This window comes from Odocoileus virginianus, chromosome 3 (genome assembly GCF_023699985.2).
Source record: "Odocoileus virginianus isolate 20LAN1187 ecotype Illinois chromosome 3, Ovbor_1.2, whole genome shotgun sequence".
NCBI classification, from domain to species: domain Eukaryota; kingdom Metazoa; phylum Chordata; class Mammalia; order Artiodactyla; family Cervidae; genus Odocoileus; species Odocoileus virginianus.
Genome location: NC_069676.1, coordinates 76034434 through 76057257, shown reverse-complemented (window position 1 = coordinate 76057257; position 22824 = coordinate 76034434). Strand labels below are relative to the sequence as shown.

At 42.1% G+C, this 22824-nt stretch overlaps 1 protein-coding gene and 1 pseudogene across 2 annotated transcripts in view; both read right to left on the bottom strand.

The window, feature by feature from the left end:
• RASGRF2 (Ras protein specific guanine nucleotide releasing factor 2) overlaps positions 1–22824 on the bottom strand; it is a 252292-nt gene that overhangs the window by 212473 nt on the left and 16995 nt on the right. The gene's annotated exons all lie outside the window — the stretch shown is intronic.
• Positions 4860–7662, bottom strand: LOC139034456 (C-terminal-binding protein 2 pseudogene; annotated as a pseudogene).

Below are 22824 nucleotides of genomic sequence, written 5' to 3'. Positions count from 1 at the left end.
ATGCTCTTGCTAGAAAGAGGAAACCTCCTTCTTAGTTCACTTTACTGAACTCCTGTGCACCAAAGAAGTGAAACAAACACAGCTTTTTCCTAAGTTTCCTATAATTTCCTTTTGAACTTTCTTTAAGATAACACAAATTACATTGTTAACATCAAATGTCTAATTTAGCTATTTTGTAACACATGACTGAAAAGTGAGCCATATCAAAACACATGTGCATACACACACACGCGCGCACACACACACACACGCGCACACACACACTATGACAAAGTAACTTAACTGGTCATGCCTGATCCCCTTCCCTGAAATTTGTAATTTATGCAGGAATTTTGCATAAAGACAGTCTACTGAGTCCAAGAATTGTAATTATTAACACTTTCATCTTCAAAGTGCTAGTTCAAGGCACAGGAAGAGTGCCTGGAGGGGAACATGGCAACCCATGTTGCCATGGTGTGTTGCCAACCCACTCCAGGATTCTTGCCTGGGAAACCCCATGGACAGAGGAGCCTGGCGGGCTACAGTCCATAGGGTCACAAAGAGTCGGACACGACTGAGCGACTTCACTTTCACTTCTTCCCAGAATAAAGGTAACCAGAGACATCTGCAAAGAATATGGGCCAGAAAATCTCAGCAGGGCCTGGAGACCAGAGTCTACTCTGTGTCCCACTGTTTCTGGACAGTCCAGCAAACACTGATTTACCAAACGTTTGCTTTTCTATCTCCATGTGAACTGCCTTCCTCTCAAGTTCCAAAGCACTGCCCCCAGCAACCTTTTTTGTCTTTAGCTGAAGATGGGATCTCAGGTGAGGATTTCGACCAGTTTGGTGAATCACTCAATTCTCCTGGGTCTCTGCCATGTGTTACATGTTATCAAACTTTTGTGTGATTTTCTCCTGTTAATCCGTCTCATGTCAATTTAATTCTTAGGCCAGCCAGAAGAACCTAAAAGGGTAGAGGAAAATTCCTTTCTCCTCAAAAGTACTGTCAAGCAACAGTGGCCTGTATATTAATTAAAACCTCCAGAAGAAGGAAAGGCAGACACAATTAAATGCTGCTGGCTCTTGAAGTGGGATTACAAATGAGAGTGGGCGGTAGACTTGTCTTTTCATTTTAAATCTTTTTATACTACCCAGATCATTTTAACCATGTGTATCTACTTGGATAAATATTAACTCGTATAAACATGTAAGCACAAATATACAATAAAACCCCAGGAGATTTATTTGTAAAAACTGAAAGACTGGTTCTAAAATTCAAATGTTACACTCTATATATGATTCCATTCATATAGAATTTTATAATAAATAAAGCTACAGTAACAAAAACCAGATTAGAAACTGCCCAGGGCTAGGACTTACCACAATAGCACCCAAGTAAACTTCCTAGGGTGTTTATGGAATATATATTCTGTATTTTGATTGTGGGATAAAATATTTCATATTTTGATTATGGGATAAAATATTCCATATTTTGATTGTGATAGTGACTACACAATTGTACACATGTATGCATGCTAAGTCACTTCAGTCGTGTCCGACCCTTTGTGACCCTATGGACTCTATGTAGCACTGAGCTCCTCCGTCCACAGGAATCTCAAGGCAAGAATACTAGTGTGGGCTATCATGCCCCACTCCAGGGCATCTTCCCAACCCAGGAATCGAACCTGCATCTCTTATGTCTCCTGCGTTGGCAGGTGGGTTCTTTACCCCGAGCGCCATCTGGGAAGCCCACATAATTGTATACATGTGCCCAAGCTCATGGAACTATATACTTACAATGGATGAAATTTATTCTATGTATTGTTTCTATATATGTATAGAAAAATGTACTTTTGTTTGAGAAGCTGGGGGAAAATCCACTATAATTCCCTCAGAAGAGTATATTCCCATACTTGACTTCAGATCACAACATTTCTGTGGCACAGCTGATTTTGCTTCAAGCTATCACGTCAGTGAATGGAATACAAGCTAAGAGAGTGGTTTTTCACAACAGAGACTTCACAGAGGCAAGGCCACGGTGCCATCTGGTCAAATCTGTGAGACTTATGGATCAGAAAATGAATTTTCTCCAACACCATAAAGGTGAAAGCAGCAAATGAAATTCTATGAAGGCTTTATTTCTGTCCTGCAGTCTGAAAACTATTCTCATAGGATTCATTAGGACTTGACAACAAAGACTCTCAGAAACCTGACAAAGCTGTCAGCTCACATGTCTGTTTTATTTCCTTGGCTCTGCAACTTGATTATCGCCACTTACTTAAGGTCCCTTCATGGCCCAGTGGCCCTTTATTCACTGAACTCTATCACAGACCAGGTCATGGTTTAAGCACTGGAGTTGCAGCAGTAGACCAGAGATAAGGTCCCTAGTGGAGGCAACACAAAGACAGAATTTCGTTGCTGCTGTTCGTTGTTTAGTCACTAAGTCATGTCCAATTTTTCTGACACCATAGACTAGGACTCCAGGCTTCCCTGTCCTTCAACGTCTCCCAGAGTTTGCTCAAACTCATGTCCACTGCGTGAGTGATGCCATCCAACCATCTCATCCTATGTTGCCCCTTCTCCTCTTGCCCTCAATCTCTCCCAGCATCAGGGTCCTTTCCAGTGAGTTGGCTTTTCGCAACAGATGGCCAAAGTATTGGAGCTTCAGTTTCAGCATCAGTCCTTCCAATGAATATTTAGGGTTAATTGCCTTTAGGATCGACTGGTTTGATCTCCTTGCAGTCCCAGGGACTCTCAAGAGTCTTCTCTATCACCACAATTCAAAAGCAACAATTCTTCAGTGCTCTTTATGGGCCAACTCTCACATCCGTACATGACTACCAGAAAAACCACAGCTTTGACTATATGGACTTTTGTCGGCAAAGTGATACCTCTAATTTTTAATCTGCTGTCTAGGTTTGTCACAGCTTTTCTTCCAAGGAGCAAGTGTCTTTTAATCCCATGGCTGCAGTCACTGTCTGCAGTGATTTTGGAGCCCAAGAAAAGAAAACGTGATACACTCAATATGCCAGCAAATTTGGAAAGCTCAGCCGTGGCCACAGGACTGGTAAAGGTCAATTTTCTTTACTATGAGGAAAATCAAAAGCATTTGCTTAGAAACACGAAGTTAGGAAAAGTGCTGCATCTCTTCCATTTGCTCCTCTCCAGCTCCCCTCTTCCTCAGCTTGCTCTGTGCCCCCGGAGGCTGAGATGTACAGAAATCCTCCGGCTTTTGACTGGGTTTGACCCATGGCAGCTACCATCCAGGGACAGAAGGGAAATGGACTCAAGCTGAGGTAGCCATCCCTCCAGCCCACCTCTTCACCATGACTGGCTGCATCCCTCTGTAGGTTTGGTTAAGTAGTTCCTGAAAGCTAACCTCTCCAATATCTATAACCAGTTTCTCCCCTCATGTCTTCAGGAAGTGCCAAGGACTCCCTGTTCCAGCTACCCCTGGGTGATGCACTCTGGCCTGCTGGTAAATGGGCTCTTTATTGACGGCCCTCAATTACCCAGTTTGAGAATATCAGCTCTTACTTGCCAAGGCCTTGGCTAATACAGCAGATTCTGGAGACAAAAGGAACCATGGTGATACATTTTTAAACCCTCTCACTATACAAATTAGGAAACTGAGGGATCAGTAGCAGCCACTGGATTTAATCCATTTTGTACAGACTTTCCCTGAAATTAAAGTTGATGACTTTCTGCTAGCAAAAGCTTTAGTCCCAAATTTTCTTCCCTTTTTAAGCAATTCAACTTAATATTTTCCAAAATATAGCTCGGTTGAGCAAAATAACACTCATGGAAGACTGCATAATGGATATGGATCCATCCACTCTCCAGAAATGATCATTTATCTCTGGAGGCAGTCAGAGAGCTGTATACTGAGACTTTATCATTTGGGGCCCTTGTAAAAAGGTCTTCACTAAATTATGCATACATATGCCATCAGCCTATATGAAGAGACTTTTTGAAAAATAGCCCCACAAAACATTCTATCATTTATTTGAGGAATGCTGCTGAAAGCATAGTTCACAACACATACAGTGTTCCCTTTATGAGGTGTTTCTCTCCAGTCTAAACACAAGGAAAACTGTTTCACCTTAATCTTAGGGTCACAGTGCATCATATCACTGACCCAGGGGCCTGGACACTCTCAGCCAAACCCATAGCTCACTCCTAATTAGAGAATGACATCTTCAAGGAAATGTTTTGCATGCTGACCCTACTCCTAGCTTCTTTTCTTTCCATATCCTTATATATTTTATTTTTAATCTCTGTGGGTGCACCTTTGTGGAACAAACTGAATGCTTACATCCTCCCAAAATCCATGTCAAACCCTAATCCCTAATGTCATAGCACTTAAGAGATGGGGTCTTTGGGAAGTGATTAGGTCATGAAGGTGAAGCCTCGTGGGTATCATATAAGACACCCCAAATCACTCCCTCACCCCTTTGCCCACGTGAGGACACAGCAAGTGAGACGATGACCATCTATGAACCAGGAAGTGGATCTTACTGGACACCAAACCTGCTGATCTGTTGATCTTAGACATTTTAGCCTCTGGAACCATGAGAAGTAAATTTCTGTTGTTCATAAACTGCCCAGTGGTAATTTTGACACAGAAATTCAAACAGACTAAGATAGCCTTATCAAATTCTTTTTGAAGTGAGACAGAGATGAAAGATAATTTAGAACAAACTTTCAAAAAAGGCTGAAAATAGTGACATGTATCTTTCCCCATAAAGCTTAATCTATATTTTAAAACGCCCCTAAAACTGTCAAGAAGCCTGAAATGTGATGATAATCTTTATAACTTATCCTGAAGCTTATCCTGAAATCCATTCCTTCCCATTTTGTTGAAGAGTTTCTTCTCTCTTTATTTTTTTTATTACTTTTTATTGAAAACTGCACTGAACGCTAAATGTCCACCTTTACAATAAACAAATACAGTAACGGTAACCCACACTAAAACAAAACATATTTCTGATAGCCATTATTTTTCTGTTTGGGACAGTTTAAAAGGTTTTTTTTTTTTGTCACAAAAACAGGAATGTACCTATACAAAGGCTCAAAATAGGCCATCTTTTAAACAAAAAGGTGATGATTCACAAAAGACTATGAATATAACATGTAACTAGTTGATACAAATCTAATAGGATTTGTTAAAATCAGTCACATCTAATAACACACCTGAAGTGTTCTTGTATAAAATATCACGTGAAGAAAAGAAGACTTTATCAATGTCTAAAAAAGTGGGTTTGTTCATAGATAATCTGACAAGTTACCATAAAAAGTGTTTCCTGAGACATAAGGAAATGCAACATTATTCTTCTTGAAGCCTTTCAGTTCAAGACTTTCCACTCAATAAAATAGCTGAGGATCTGAAACTGAGAAAATATATTTGAGTACAAACAGCTTGTGAAACTTAATACTTTTTTCTTTTTTGCATCATCAGAGGGTTTTACTGAACTCACAATCAACTTGCCCGCTCAGTATGCAGTTCAGATGGGAGAGAATTCTCTGTACAGGAGCCTGTACTGTCTTCAATCCTGTGCTTGCGGTGTCTAACACAGGCAGTCAGCTTTCTCCCCATTTTGTAGTAATTTAATCTTCCTATCAGCAAAAGAGGTAACCAGCCCCGTGGACCGAAGGGACTAGAGTCATAGAGTGGGGATTTCCTCTTAATATTTTATTTTGATGTTTGGAACTCTTGATGCAACATTCTAGAGCAAGGTGTTCAGGACCTCCTGTGCCCAAGGGACTGATAAAGGAAAAAGATCTATTTATTCTTTGTGATTTGATGCACAGATGAAAAACTTAACACACAATAACAGAAGTTGGTAGTTAATAAATCACGTCCTAGTCTCTTTCAGCGCTTCCGCAAGCAGACGACAACATCTTCAGTTTTCCCACGTCTCGGCTTCTAGCTCTTTTGTAGTTGTAACACTGCAACGTCAATGATGCATATGTCCAGAATCAGTTAAAAAGACTGTCAAATTCCTTTTCTCTTAGTTCATTTATTTTTCACTGTCTCTTGGTCCCAGGTGTATCTGAATGATTACCTTTCGTCACTCGCTGCTATTGCTCGTTGGGGTGCTCTCGATTGTCCCCGTGTTTCGTGGGCTGGTTGGGAGAGGGAGCTTGGGAGGGATGTGCCACTGTGGGGAGGTTGTGGGTCGCCGGGATGCCTCCGGGGATGATCCCTTCCATGGCAGCAGGAAGTCCTCCCGGAGCCACGCCCACGATGCCTGGCGGGTATCTGTATGTGGCACCATTGAGCTCTGGATGAATTGCTTGCTGATCTATTACTGACCAGGGAGCTGTTGTGACAAAGAATTCCTTGTTCACACAGTTTCTTAAGCTCTCTGGGATGCGACCCGTGATGGCCCGGCGGATCTCGGTGGCGGCTGCCTCCCGCATCTCCAGTGAGGCTTGCTCACTGTACCAGGCTGTGTGGGGAGTACAGATGAGATTCGGTGCGTCTTTCAAGGGACCCTGAGCAAAGCTGAAAGGCTCCGACTCGTGCACGTCGAGGGCCGCCCCTCGTATCCTGCCTTCTTTGAGGGCTTGGGCTAAGGCTTTCTCATCCACCAGTCCTCCGCGGGCCGCGTTCACGAGGAAGGCGCCTTGCCTCATCTGCTTTATGGTGAAGTCATTGATGAGGTGGTGGTTATGTTCGTTGAGATTGCAGTGCAGGGAGACGCAGTCGCTCTGGTACCGTAAGTCCTGCAGGGTACAGACCCTCTGCACGCCCAGGGACCGCTCCGCCCCATCCTGCAAGTAGGGGTCATAAAATAGGACGCTGAATCCAAAGGCCTTGGCTCGAACGGCAACCGCCTGCCCTGTGTGACCGAAGCCAATGAGGCCCAGCGTCTCCCCGCGGATGCGCGCGGCCCCCGAGGCGACCTCCCGGATCTGCTCGACGCTCTGCACCCGCGTGCCTTCCCGCAGCGCCTGGTATAGCCAGGTGTTCCGCCGGTACAGGTTAAGGATGTGGCAGATGGTCGAGTCCGCCGTCTCCTCCACCGCCGCGGACGGGATGTTGCACACGGCGATCCCGAGTTCGCCCGCAGCCCTGATGTCGACGTTGTCGTAGCCGCTGCCTATCCGCACGATCACTCTCAGGGCCTTGAACTTCTCCAGGTCTTCCCTGGTGAGCGTGATGGTGTGATACATCATGGCGCCGACCGCCTCGTTTAAAACCTTCTCGTGGATTTCCTGGGTGGACGTGCGTCGCAGAAGGCCACGGGGGCCAGGTCCTTCAGGATGGGCATCTCCACGGTGCAGTCTCTGCCGTCGAGCAGTGCCACCAGGGGGCGGGGGTGCAGGGGGCCGTTCATGATCTGGGGGCGGATACCTTCGCAAATTCTGTCCAATCGCTGTCGCTTGACTTTGTGCTTATCCACAAGGGCCATTCTTTATCGAACTTTGCACCTCTCTGATTCAAAAGGCAAAGCGGTCCTCTAAGAACTTAGGGGCCCTCGCAGGAGTCTGCGGGCATTACGCCACTACACGCCCAACATAAATTTGTCCACAAACTCTATAGTTCACACGATGGGCTGTCCGTCTTTTTTAAGAGAATCCAGCTTCATTGGTTCAAAACCATTTAAGGCGATGAAACCCTCGTCCCGGGCCGCCGGCGTCCACGGCGAAGGGCGCCCACCCGGGAGGCGGCGGCGGCGGCTCCCGCCCCTTCCACCCCACCCGGCGGCGGTGGCGGCGGCGGCGGCGGCGGCGGCTGGGCCCCCGGGTCAGCGTGGCATGGCTCCCGGCTCCGTCCCTCGCTCCTCTGGCCGCCGCCGGCTCCTCTGGGCCGCTCCCGGGCCACCTTAAAATCTCTTCTGTCTTTAAAAGGAAGCCTCTGGGCTGTATCTCCCTTTTATTCTCTTCTGCAAATGACACCACTAATCTCGGCTTTATTAGCCAGAAAAAAAAAGTGGAACAGATGCTAGACTACACTGGATGAACTTGTAGAAGCCCTGTGACACGTCTCTCACAGGCATGAGGGTCACTGGTGCTTCAGGGCAGGGCTCGGGAGACACCCTTCCTGCAGCCTCAACACCAAAGGGAACGTTCAGACCTAAAAACCAGGTCCTTCCAAGAACAGCACTGACTTCCCTGAGGGTCTTGGTCCTTCAATATGTCTCTCTCCGTCTCTGTTTCTATGTGTGTGTGTACATGTGTGTGTGTGTACAGCACATGTATGCATGCAAAGAGTTCTCTTCTCTCTGTTAAAGAGAATGGGTCTTCTGTGGTCCAGGATGGGGCTTAGGGGAGGAGCGTATGATGGAGGTTAGGAAGTGATATGGCAGGTACTCATATGGAGGACTGCCTTCATTATGAACATCCTTGTGGGAATTTTCTCCTTGGACATCCCATCCTTGTCTATAAGGTCCATGAGACTTTAAATTTATCCACGGCAGCACTTACTTATCTAAAGGCCTTCTGCTTCCAGAATTCACATTGAAGTTGTTAGACGGGTTAAAAGACACCTTCCCTGGTAAAGCTGATGTGTAAACTGCCGGTGCTCAAAATATCTCTGTAAAATTTAAATATGCTTACGGATGACACCACCCTTATGGCAGAAAGTGAAGAAGAACTAAAGAGCCTCTTGATGAAAGTAAAAGAGGAGAGTGACAAAGTTGGCTTAAAGCTCAACATTCAGAAAACTAAGATCATGGCATCTCGTCCCATCACTTCATGGCAGATAGATGGGGAAACAGTGGAAATAGTGGCTGACTTTATTTTTCTGGGCTCCAAAATCACTGCAGATGGTGATTGCAGCAATGAAATTAAAAGACACTCCTTGGAAGGAAAGTTATGACCAACCTAGACAGCATAAAAAGCAGAGACATTACTTTGCCAACAAAGGTCCATCTAGTCAAGGCTATGGTTTTTCCAGTGGTCGTGTATGGATGTGAGAGTTCGACTGTGAAGAAAGCTGAGTGCTGAAGAATTGATGCTTTTGAACTGTGGTGTTGGAGAAGACTCTTAAGAATCCCTTGGACTGCAAGGAGATCCAACCCGTCCATCCTAAAGGAGAATCAGTCCTGGGTGTTCACTGGAAGGACTGATGCTGAAGCTAAAACTCCAATACTTTGGCCACCTCATGCAAAGAGTTGACTCACTGGAAAAGACCCTGATGTTGGGAAAGATTGAGGGCAGGAAGAGAAGGGGATGACAGAGGATGAGATGGCTGGGTGGCATCACCGACTCGATGGACATGGGTTTGGGTGGACTCCGGCAGTTGGTGATGGACAGGGAGGCCTGGCGTACTGCGGTTCATGGGGTCACAAAGAGTCAGACACAACTGAGTGACTGAACTGAACAGAATTTAAAAATGAAAATATTTAGAAATTAATGCAACTCAGACTTCCTTGGTGGTGCAGTGGATAAGAATCCACCTGCTGATGAATCCGCCTGCAATGTAGGAGAGCCAGGAGACATGGGTTCAATCCCTGGGTTGGGAAGCTTCCATGGAGTAATGAGTAGGTCTTAGTCTTTTAGGGCTTCCCAGGTGGTAGGAGTGGTGAAGAATATGCCTGCCAGTGCAGGAGACTCAGGTTTGATCCCTGGGTCGGGGAGATCTGCTGGAGGAAGATATGGCAACCCACTCCAGTATTCTTGCCTGGGAAATCCCATGGACAGAGGAACCTGGTGGCCTAGAGTCCATAGGGCCACAAAGAGTCAAACATGACTGAAGCAACTTAGTCTAATGCAGGGGACACGGGTTTGATCCCTGGTCCGAGAAGATCCCACATGCCATGGAGCAACTAAGGCCATGCACCCCAACTCCTGAGCCCGTGCTCTAGGGCCAGGGAACTGCAACTACTAAGCCCACATGCTCCAGAGCCCGTTCACAACAAGAGAAGCCACTGCTCTCCGCAACTAGTGAAAGACTGCGTGCAGCACCAAAGACCCAGAGCTGTCAAGAATAAATAAATAAATTGTACGTGTCAAAAAAAAATTTAAATTAAAAAAAAGTATAGGTAGAAAAAAATGCAACTATTTGTTTTTCATAGATAATGTCTTAGGAACACGTTTGATAGTTGAAAAGTTACTTCAAATGTGTATCAATACACATCTCAGTGATAGCAAAGCAAACAGACACACCAGAGATAGCTCTATTAATAAAATAAAATGGTGTGTAAGGTGGAACTTTGAGGTAAAACTGGAAAAAGGCGGAGAAGATCCTATTGAGTGCAAGAACCCCGATGAGGAATTCCCGAGCTTGTTAAAAATGCACAGTCCAGGCCCTGACATGCTGGATCACAGTCCGCATTTTAAAAAGCCCTCAGGTGATGTGGAGACCTCTATGAGGCTCCAGAAGCCTTGCTTTAAGGTCTCGGGAGTTCATATACTCTACCACTGAACATATAAAATCAGGAGGTGCTGACAGAAACAAGGGGTGGTAGAAATCTATAGTAAAATGAAATGAAAATGAGGTTTTGACATTCCTGGAGGTGAACCTTTCCTGCTCTAGTCTGATTCACAAACTCCTCCACCTACAAGAGCACCATCACCTACCTGAGCTTATACAGCTCACCCGTGTGAAGCTTCATATAGTAAGAAATCAGCACTTCCAATGTAGGATGACAATTTGAACTCCACTCTTTCCCAGAGTCATACCAAGAGATGGCCACAGAATAGAGGTTAGAAGCCGCCAGGAATAAAGGGCATGCCAGCCAGCCAGCCAGCCAGCCGGCGAGCCAGCCATGGGATGGGAAAACCTAGCTGGGAACAGGAAGAACCTACAAAGAGGAGACCAGAGAGCTGGGAGCTCGGAGCTCAGGCTGGTGCAAGCCCTGGGACTGGCCACACGGCCTGCACAGGACTGGCCTGGGGAACAGAGCAGCGCCCTGACAAGCCCCGACCCCGGCCCGCGCCAGGCTTTCACCTGGACCGACAACCCTGCTCATCACAATGGAGCCACTGCCATGAAGAGCAAGCCGGCCAGGGAAGGCAAGTGCCCCAGCAGACCTGAGCCCCAGCCCCAGAGCTCATTGGCCTGGCAACGGGGGCACGAACTGCTTGTGGCTACAGCTCTTGGCCCGCTCCTTCCAGAGGCAACGAGACTACAGGAGTGGTCAGGAGGATCCTCAGGACTCCAAAAACAGGCTCTGAGTTGGCCATGAAATTGCGGGTGTGAAGGAGCTCACCTCCTTCCTACAGACCCTGGAAATCAAGCCACTATTGGACCATATAGTGAGCCTTTGTGCAATTTAGAAAATGGGGCTCCAGCTAGGCAGAAAAAGAAGAAAAAAAAAAAAAACTCAGTAAGGGACGTTCCTTTGGGTGCTGGGAATACAGAGCTTAGCAGACAGAAGGTACCTGTGCGCTAAGAAAATGGCCCTCCTTTCCCTGGGGAACGCAGCTCCCACTCAGCCCCTAGCACAAACATGTATGCAATGTTTACAGACAAAGCCATCTGCCCTCCCCACCCTGGCAGCCTCTAAAGTTAGGCTGGAAGAGAAAGGAAAATAGACTACATAAGCACAGGCACCCCAGAATCCAATAAATAATCCAGACAAAGAACAGTACTCTAGAAGTAGGGAACAGTTCCCAGAGGACTCATCCGTCCTCACATCTCATTACGACTCATGTTGTAATTGCATTTTACACAATACGATTGTATTGAGTTTTATAAATTGACTGATGGCATGATTAACTACAGCATAACTACGCTGTACCGTGTTGGCAGTAATGGAATACATTTCGGAATGCAGGAATATAATAAAGCCCAGGCCGCCAAAGCGGAGTTGTTTATTTAAGCATGCACAGTGAGTGGGGTAACTGCTCCGCTCACGGGCCACCGCCGTCCTCCAGTTCTCATTTGCTAACACAATGGGGCATTTTATGAAAACATTTTTCCACCACTCTCACAGTAATAGCTCCGAACGGCAACGACATTATTGGTTGTTCCAAAGATAAAGTTTGCTCCAACACAAAACTTCACACCGAGGAGTCTTTAAAGGAGCCCCCGCTACAGTGGAATGTCTAAACTTAAAATAGCTGCCCAGAAGTGAACAAACTCATAAAAAACATTTCCATAAGTATGTTTTTACTCAATTCTTTTAACATCTGGTATCTTCAGGCCAAACTTTCTACAGTAGACTTAATTTGATTTCAGGTATCAATACACAGTAAAGGAGTTCTTTCTTTTAAAAAATAATAGTAACAGTGTTCAACTTTCTGAGTCACAATTAATGTCACATTAGTTTTTTTCATGCCTGCAACAAATCAATTTTATAATCAGTGGAGTAGATCATTTATATATGCAAACTACATATATTGTGTTAGAGTTCATTTTTCTGTGCTTGTATATACAAACCATAAATAGCAGTTAGCATGTATCATGCACTTATTATATATCACACATTGTTAAGGATTTTGCACATGTCTTGTCTCAACACCATTGTCTTTGCATCAACCCTATGGATGTACAATAGATGTGACTTTTAGGCTCATTAAGAGATGAAAAAGTGAAGCACAAAAGGGTTAGACTGCTAATACATAGAAAAGTCAGTATCTGAAGCCAGGAAGTCTGTTTCTCTCTCAATTACTATCAAATAAATGCAAACAGTATTTATCAAGGCCTGAACTATATATACATCAACCAAGATTTTACACACTTAACAATGATTTAATTCAGCAAGACTTCAACATTAATAACAACCTTCAGAGAATGGTACTAAGATATCCAGATAATTAAAAAGAAAAAAGATATTGTCCATGGCTACAAGTAGTTTGCAGGCTAATAAAAACATACACATAAGGGACATTTATTTCAAAGCTACATCTAAGTGGAAATGATAATGATTTAAATGAAATAAAGAGAAAGATGACAGATATAACAGGAAGTGTTGCCAAGGTGATCCCTAATGTAGCTTTCTAAGGAACCAGTGCCTGGATTGGCAGTGATGGGAGAAGGGAACTTCACACCATGATCAAATAGAGAGGCGAAAAGTAACAGGAGCGATGGAGGTGGCAGCTGGAGAACAGAATGTATGTCACAAAGTAGTAATATTTCAAGTCATATGAAACTATGCCGAGCTACTTCACAGCGGTTTTCCTTTATCCAAGAATCTACATTTTACACTAATCACCACCATTAATCTGGCTTTATTCTCCTGTCTCAGTGTTCCAGGGCAATACTCTGGACTATTAAGTGGAAACCATATTTCCTGTGTTCCCTTCCTGGCCTGCTTCCCACTAGTGTACAACGCTTTGCTCAAAAACAAACTAGCAGGGTAAATGAGTGATGTCCCTATGCAATCACCCACCACTGACACATTTGCAAAAACTGTCTTTGCCTGAAGCCAAAATAAAATGAGTGTTGAATTTACATGACTCAGGTTACTTGTCTGCTTCTTTTAAAAGATGATGGAAAGGTCTTCAGTCAACTATTATGTTTTATTTAGAGCTCCTGCCCAACTCGGTGTTCAGCCGAGAGTAAGTGGTTAGCCCCCAAAGGTTCTAGCCCCCAAGGACTTGGTGATCCACTGGGAACCAAGTCAACACAGTGCCTGGCATACACTCAAACATGGGAGCGCCTGTTTCTTGAGCACTGTAGCTGAGCCAAGGAACTGACGTAGAAGTCAAGAAGCAAACGACAAATACAGAAGGTAAAGCAGAGAGCTGAGAAGCGCTGGACGGGGTCCACCAGAAGGGTGTGGCGAACTCCCAAAGGGGTCAGAGAGCTGCTCTTTCTGAGGAGGAGGAGGGCGCCTGGCAGAAACAGGAAGCTGGAGAGCATTTTGAGCAGTAACACAGCAAAGAATCCGACCTGTTAGAGAATGATAGCCACCTCTGTGTGGTATGACTGGGGCCCGGACATGGGGAGAGTGGCAGAAACTAGGTCAACCCACTGAGGGCTGCAGTGTCTTGCAAAGAAGGCAGGATTATCGAGCAGTTACAAGGAGCCAGCGACAGATATTAAGCAGGAAATTAATCTGATCATACTAATTTAAAGAGAGGTGTGATGGCAATTGTGGAGGGTGGACTGGAAAGGAGGCCTGGAGGTCACCAGGTGGTACCACTGAGGTAAGAGGAGGGTCTGAATTCAAGTGCTGATGAATGAGATGAAAGGAGGAATTTTAACAAATATCAGTACTAAGAGATTTCTATCTGCAAAATATGTAGCTTAAGCTCTCAATTTAGAGACTGCTGGATTTTCTCATGTCTGCAAAGCATCAGGCAGGAGGCCATTCGGATTAATGCCTTTTGAAAGAGGGATTAATTAATAATTCTACATTCCAGAACATTCCTCTCCTGCTTTCCTTCTTTCAATAAACATCAGCAAGACACCAACTACATGCCCTATACTAGCAGCTAGGGATACAAAGGAAGACACAGTGGTGGTGGTCAAGGAGCTCCGAGTTTAGTAGAAGACAAACGGATGCAGAGATAACAACCACAATAATCCCGCTGCTGTATAGAGCATGGGAGAGATGGTAAGTGCACAGAGACTTACAAACTATCTGACTGGGCAGAGCAGGTACTTTTTTTTTTTTTTTTTTTTTGTCTTTTAGAAAGGTTTTTATTGGAGTACAGTTGATTTACAAAGTTGTGTTAATTTCTACTGTACAGCAAAGTGAATCAGGTATACATATACACATATCCACTCATTTTTCGATTATTTTCCCATATAGGCCATTACAAGTATTGAGTAGAGTTACCTGTGCTATGCAATAGGTCCTTATGAGTTATCTATTACATATATACTAGGGTGTATATGCCATTTGAAATGTTTAGTCAGTTTACTTTTAATTACAGAGATAACTGGGTTTAGTTATATGATCTTGCAGGTAACACTTGACGCCATTAATGTCTTAATAATTTAAAGAACCTATCACCAAGTTTTTAATGATAAACACATTGCCAGTGATTCACTCCCCATGAACTTAGCTGAAGCGATGGATGAACTATTTAAAATATATCAGAAGAACATAGATTCTATGAAACTTTAACCTTGTGAATGTTAAAGGCAAGTCCCATTTGCAGAGCTCTGCTTGCTAGCTGGGGCTCACCCATTAACTACTATGATGAGAGTCATTTTCTTACATTTTCAACTAATTCTCAGCATTGAATTTCATCACAGAAATAAACAAAATGGTAAAAACCTATTCAGACCTGTTGGGGTCAAGTAGACACTCCGTATTGCCTATCCAAAATTGAAGAGGAAAAAAACCTTTGCTTTGTAACAGCAATCTCTTTAGACTACTTTTGGTGGCCCCAGTCCACTTTCAGACAATTTTTCCAGTAATTGGCAGGAGTTCCCATGGTACTCCACCCCCTCCACATCCTTCCTGTGCTAGGTCACTTAAAAATAACTAGCCATGAAACAATTTAAAATTTTAGGAAATTATTTTAGAGGAAAAGTCGCTGGCTATCACAATTGTGGTGAAGTGAAGACTCCAGGTAGATCTCGGAAGGTTTTCAGATAAGAACTTTACTTTTTAGGTAGTACAAACTTCTTTACTCCCTACCAATGACTACTTACCTTAATATCAAGACAATTTGTTTGCAATATGTGAGGAATCTGGAGGAAAAAACTTTTTACTTAATATCCTTCATTATGTGACAACAAAATCTATTTTTATGAATTCCTATGCCTCATAAATATGTTCACTTTGAATTCTGAACTTTTTCCAAGAAGCTATATCATACATTCGTTACAAAGTTATCAAATAATTACTTTAATTAATTATATAAGATATACAGACTATAGAAAATTAAACCATATAGATAGGCATGAGGAAAATTAAAATAACCCAAAGAGAATCAGTATAAACAATTAGAAGTTATTTTCTTCCTTTCAGAATTTTTAAAGTACAATTAAAATACTGCTTGTCTATAAATACTTTCTAATAATTTATTGCCATAACATATTGGCAATATAATTATGTACATATTTAATAATTTAGCTAATCAAGCTTCAGGGTGGGGCTTCAAAAATTGTTTCCAATTTTTCTTCATTAAAGGCAATAAAGAGCATAATACTTAAATACTCATCCAGTGGTTTCCTTAGGACAGAAGGCTAGAAGTGGAGTTGCTGAATCAGAGTAGACATGATGTAGTCATGATTTTTATATCATAGGAAATATATAGCTCATAAGTTGTTTAAAACATGCATATAAAAATAAACTGTAAAATAATATAAATATAGCTTATTTGAAATACATAAAGTATATATTTTTATTTAAGAGTAAGAGTTTACAGCTATTAAATTACAGCTTAGCTGTCAACAAAGCACAAATCCTCAGACTAGAATAGGCTGCCAGCTCCTCTGTCCACAGAATTCTCCAGGCAAGAATACTAGAGTGGGCAGCCATTCCCTTCTCCAGGGGATCTTCCCCATCCAGGGATTGAACCCGGGTCTCCTGCATTGTAGGCAGATTCTTTACCATCTGAGCCACCAGGGAAGCAAGAGTATACGCAGGGCTCTTAAAGGAAGAGTTCTGTGGGCAATAAACTTGGGTGCTAAGCTATAGTCAGTACTATACAATAGAAATACAACGTACATCTCAAATGTAAGCCACACATGTAATTTTACATTTGCTAGAGGCTGCAGGGGAAAAAGGACAGAAAGATAGGTGATATTAATTTTAATAATACATTTTATTTGACCCAATATATTTAAAATATTCTATCACCATCTTATCAAGTTAAAAAAGAGAATTATTGAGATATTCTATGCTCTTTTTTTTGGGGGGGGTGGGTACCAAGTCTTCAAATTTGAGCATGTGTAAGTGTAAATATTTATAACACATCTCAATTCTGTCTAGCTACATTCTAGGTTTCAAAAGTCACATAGGCCTGGTGGCTACTATATGGATAGGCAAGCTTTCTTCTGTAAAGGATCAGATAATAAATATTTATGGCTTGGCAGGCCAACAGGCAAAACTGAGGATATCGCGAAGGTACTTAAACAGCACCTTTCGCCTGGGTGGCCCATCCAAGGTGGTGAGCAACTTTGCACCCAAGTGCCCTCAATGGGAGATATTTTCAAGATGAAGACAGTGGCTTAAAGGTGGACAGGGACACCGCTGACAACCTGGGTTTCAGTGAGATCCTGTCTCCTCCTGAGAACCCAGGTCACACTGCCACTTGGTCAGGTGGCCAGAACACAGCAGACTGAGCAGTCGAGATTCCCAGACAGAGACAACTCCATTCAGGGCCCTGCATCTGCCCGAGCGAAGACCCCAATGTGTGGGCAACCAAAGTGGGCCGGGGGGGAACAGAGGCCCACGGGTGTGCCAAGCTTGGTCCCTGCAGCTCGCCGTGCCAGCCGACCCTGCTTCTAGAACAGGCTATCAAGTGAGGGAGGTTTAACAAAGCCATTTGCACAGTGAAGATTCTGAGAAATCCTGTCATGAAGAAACCTGCTTCACTCTGGATAACTCTGCTTTTTCTTCTTTCTTAACTTTCTTGGTGTGAACGCATTTTAATGATTAATAAACACCAAGGCACTCAAGTGGATATTTCTCATAATACAGAGCTCTCTTCGAGAGATACTGCTCTGATCTCATTTTGTAAAGCCCTGTTTGACATCAGGAAAAAAAAATTTCCTCACAGTAAACCTTATTATAATAGAACCAAATTCCCAGGTTCCTTCTCAGGCTCCCATCTTTCCTTGTTCCATTTCTCAGAACACGGTGCTAGATTATCTTTTCAACTCTCCCCTCTCCACACTAGTTCCCTCCAAGCTCTTCATGACGCACAAGCCAGTGACTGTGGTCTGCTCTAAGTGCCTTTCTGATTTTTCCCAAATGTTACTCCCAACTTGAACCTAAATGTCCCAGCTGAAGCCAAAATGAACTTAGCTCTTCCTTCTTCCTGTGAGTTAAACTTGGTTCCTCTATCAAGGACAGAGGACCACAGATGTGCCTACAACCCTCTCTGACCACAAAGCCGGAAAGGTCTTCCTCATCCCCCAAACATATATGGCCTTTACAAAGCCTCACATATTCACAGAGAACTCCTTCAATACACCACCTCACCTCCCCTCTAGACAGGCACTTTCAGGATCAGGGGCTAGACCTGAAACTTTGTTCAGAGGCCTCGGTATAATGCTTTGCAGCAAATGCTCAAAGTCTGCTTAGTGAATAAAGGAAGGAAGGAAGTGCCTGGGTTCTGATGCAGGGGAATCTGGCTTGTGAGCACATTCAGGTTTCCTAAAAGACACATGAGGTGAGGATATACCTGCTAGCCTTCATGGCAGAAAAGCCAATAATCTAACCCTTGTCCTGATTTATCATCTTAAGGCATGAGCCACATACTGCTAGTGAATTAATTCAAGGTCAAACTTCTTTTTCCCTCTATGACACACTTTATATCCTTTATATCATTATTCTCTAAAGACAAATTTAATATATTGCAATTTTCCCACTGAAACTAGAAGCTTTGCTTCTAAAAAGCACTTTTTAAGCATGAGAAAGGAACTGTCTGGAATACCTCTTAAAGAGAATGTCAGTTACTAAAGCATCACGACATTCACACACATGTGCATTTACAAACTTCAATAACAAAAACACAACCCTTATTGTAAGAAAGTCTCTTTCATCCCAGTTGTACCACATGGACCACTGAGAATGCCATTTAGGAGTCTAACCAGCATTTCACAAATTTTTTCAAAGCTACCAGGAAGTACAGGTACCATAATTTTCAAAGCAAATCATGACCTCATGACCTGAAAGCCCAAATGCTGTTATGGTACTGTAGAGATAAAATATTTTAAATCAAGATTGTCCTGGAAAACCTGGAACCCTGCTGTGATATCAATTAAGCCAAATAGTATGAACAAAAACAAGTCTTAATAAAACCTAACATGGAAGGTTTTCACTTCATAACAGCGATTATATAAGTAACTAGTGCTGGTGTATTGTGACTACAGTAACATGTCATACATAAAAACTCAGCTCCAAAACTTTTAGTAATGTTTATACAAATGTGCAAAAGAGATTAGAAGTATCTGGAAAACATTTGAGTGGGTTTTACTGTGATGTCATGAGCAGCAATCCTGAGGAATCTTGGAAGTGGATACACAGGAGGTGTGGTCTGTGAGAACTCTAGCCAACAAACCTGCCCACCTCTCTAGCCAACAAGACTGCCAGGTGAAAAGGCATAGGGCTTTCCTCCTTTATTGAAGGTGACAGAGAGTCTCCAAACAAACCTGCCTTCCAGGATGCTAAAATAATCTTTAAATAAAATGTTTTGTCGAGCAGTCTAAATTTCCATTGACAGATGAATGAATAAAGAAGATGTGGTACATATATACAATGGAATATTACTCAGCCATAAAAAAGACTGAAATAATGCCATCTGCAGCACCATGGATGGACCTAGAGATTATTGTATTAAGTGAGGTAAGTCAGAGAGATAAAGCTATATATCATATGACATCACTTATTTGAATAACATAAAAAAAATAGCAATGAACTTATTTACAAAACAGAAAAAGACTCACAGATATAGAAAACACACATATATATGTATACATGAATCACTTTACTGTACACTAGAAACAAGCACAATGTTGTAAATTAACTATACATCAATAACAATACATAAAAGTTTTTTCTAAACAACAAAACTAGAAAGCCCATTTATTTAAATTCACAGCAACATATAAGTTTTAAAATAAGAGGACAGAAGAGGTTCAGTGACATTCTTTCAGAAGTTCTGCTTGGGGCCAAAATCATTCTTATTATCAAAAGCCACAGGGAGAGGTGTGATGGGGGAGGGCTGCTGGAACACCAGGAACAGGAGAGATGTTCTCAGTGGAAAGGATCAGAAGTCCCAAGAGGCAAGGCAGCCGTTAACAACATCAAAGGTAGGAAGAACGAGTATCCCAGGAGGGTTTAATTGTTTTGGTCTGGTTTCTTTAAATCACAAAAGGTTAAGACAATTCAATTTAAGGACAGGCTAGAATGATCAGTCAAATTTGCCATTCTCTAACTACAATGGAAGAATTTGAAAAATAAAGACCCACTGCCAAAAAAGTTGATAATGTTTTATGGAGAAGCAACATCTTGAATTTTAGTGACCAAAGATCATGTGATTTAAAGGGGCTGCAGAAAGAGATAACAACCATGATAAGAGGAGAGTAAACACCTTAAAAACCAAGCACTGAATTTTCTTTCTCACGTGGTCAGGACATTTCCCATCCTTATATCCAATTATTATCAAAAGGTCAAAAGCCCACTGCATATGATACGATATGTGCTGTGCTTAGTCGCTCGGTCATGTCTGACTTTCCCGTGACTGTAGGCCACCAGGCACCTCTGTCCATGGGGATTCTCCAGACAGGAATACTAGAGTGGTTAGACAGGCTCTCCTCCAGGGGATCTTCCCAAACCAGGGATCAAGCCCAGGTATCCCGCATTGCAGGTCGGTTCTTTATCATCTGAGCCACCAGGGAAGCCTATATATAATAAAGATATTTATATACCTCTAGGTTCAAATACACAGAGCAAATAGCACTGCAAACACAACTATCAAGTATCTTAGTCTGAAAATTCCCACTCTGTGTCTATCATGGTATCATTAAGTGTGTGCATACTGTCATGTCCAACTCTTTCAGACCCCATGGACTGTAGCCTGCCAGGCTCCTCTGTCCATGGAATTTTTCAGGCAAGAATACTGGAGTGGGTTGCCATTTCCTCCTCAGGGGATCTTCCGGATCCAGGGATCAAACCTGCATCTCCTGTGTCTCCTGCATCGGCAGGTGGATTCCTTACCACTGGGCCACCTGGGAAGCCCACGGTATCATTAAATGCACCTAAATTAGTAAAGGTATATAGGAAAAGTATTATCACATCAACCAAATGTGCACATTGATTGAAAACACATTCTAATTTCACAAAATGCAAAACCTTACAATTCAAGTATGCTTAAAATCGATGGAATGTGGTAATTTTAGGCATTTCTACTTTATTCATTCAAGCAGAGCTCATTTATCATGGTCCTAGGCACTCTAACTAATCAAAACAAACACCTCCTAAGATGAGTAAATCCCACCAAAATGCATTCATAGGTCTATAGGTTTATTTCCCCAAATTAGACTACTGTATTGGGCCACGTTTGTTTCTGTATTTTACTCACAGGTGAGATTGTACCTCCATTCCAGGCATTTACATTTCCTGTTGGGTTTTCAACCAGTTACAATACTACCTTGAAATGAAAGTGGGGCATTTATTAGAGAAAATAGCTTTTAATTAAGGCGGAGAAGTTGAGGGATATCCCCTTATGGTCACAGCTAAAAGCTGACTATCACTTCCTGCTTTTTTGTTTATTAATTTAATTGCATGTGCCTCCACCTGCCCTGACAATTTTTTCACAAATGTCGTCCTGATGTTCGCTGCAGCATTATTTACTACACCAAAGCACAGCTTTATGACATTAAAACAATCTAAACATCAGACAGCAGAATGTCTACTGTACATCTGTGTGATAGCAAGAATGCTGTATGGTAATTTAAAATAATGTTTTCAAAGATAGTTAAACAAAAGGCTCACAATACAATGTTCAATTAAAAACTCAAGATTCAAAACTCTACATATAAAATATGATATGATTATGCTTTACTTTAAAAATGTCTGTTTATTATATTCATACCCATGGAAAAAACTCCTGAAAGGAATCCTCCAACAATTCAATATATGGTTTTTTCTGAGGAATGGGATTTCAGGAAATATTAATTTTCTTAAAGTTTTCTGACTTCAAATTATACACACAAAAAAACATTATTCCTTTTTGAGAGAATGAATTTTATAATTCATTAATAAGTTTAACCATGTGCCTAAAAAGTTAGAAATTGCAAAGGAAACACAAGTAATACAGAGTTACTAAGAAATCAAATGGTTAAAATATGTGAATGTATTTTGAAAGTTAAATAGAATTATATATCATTATTTAATTTTTAAATAATGATAATAGTTTGAATTTCTATTGCAACTACATAAAAATAGAAGACTAGACATTAGCTAAGGTAAGGTCTATTTGGGTTCATGGGCAGTGTCTGAGATACCAAGACCATTTCAAGATCACACACATCAATCCTTTACACTCAGTTATTTACAAACAAACAAGCTCTGTTTTTCATCCCTGACCAAATATTCAAGAAAATAGATAGTGCCTTAATTATTCTCTCAAAGAACTAGGATAAGAATGCAGGCATTTTGACTGGTATCCACTTGGGCTACAGTGTTGCAAGAACAACCAATCACTTCTATATATAATTCATGGAATCAGAAAATATATACTATTGATATCCATTCACTGATTTCTTTCCCCAGTTTCATTGAGATATAACTGACAAATAACACTGTGTAAGTTTAAAGTGTACATGATGATTAGATATACTATATGTTGTGAAATAATTACCATGATAAGGTCAGCTAACAAATCCATCACTTTACATTGTAACGCAGTGTACCTGTGTGTTTGTGTGGTGAGAACATTTTAGATCTACTCTGGTAATTAATTTCAAGTATACAATACTGTATTGTATAGTAACCAAGATATCCTTTGGATCCCCAGAAACATTACTTTTTTAATGAATAGATTTATTTATTTTAAAATAAAAATTATATATATATTTAAGGTGTACATCATGATGATTTGGTAAACTTGGTGAAATAATTACTATAGTCAAGCTAGTTAACGTATCATCTCCTCACCAAGTTAGCATTTTGTCCAATAAGTGCATCTGATATCTATTCTCTTAGCATATTTTCAGTTTTGATACAATACAAGAGTGGGCTGCAGTTCCCTTCTACAGGGGATCTTCCTGACCCAGGGATTGAACCTGGGTCTCCTGCATCACAAACAGCTTCTT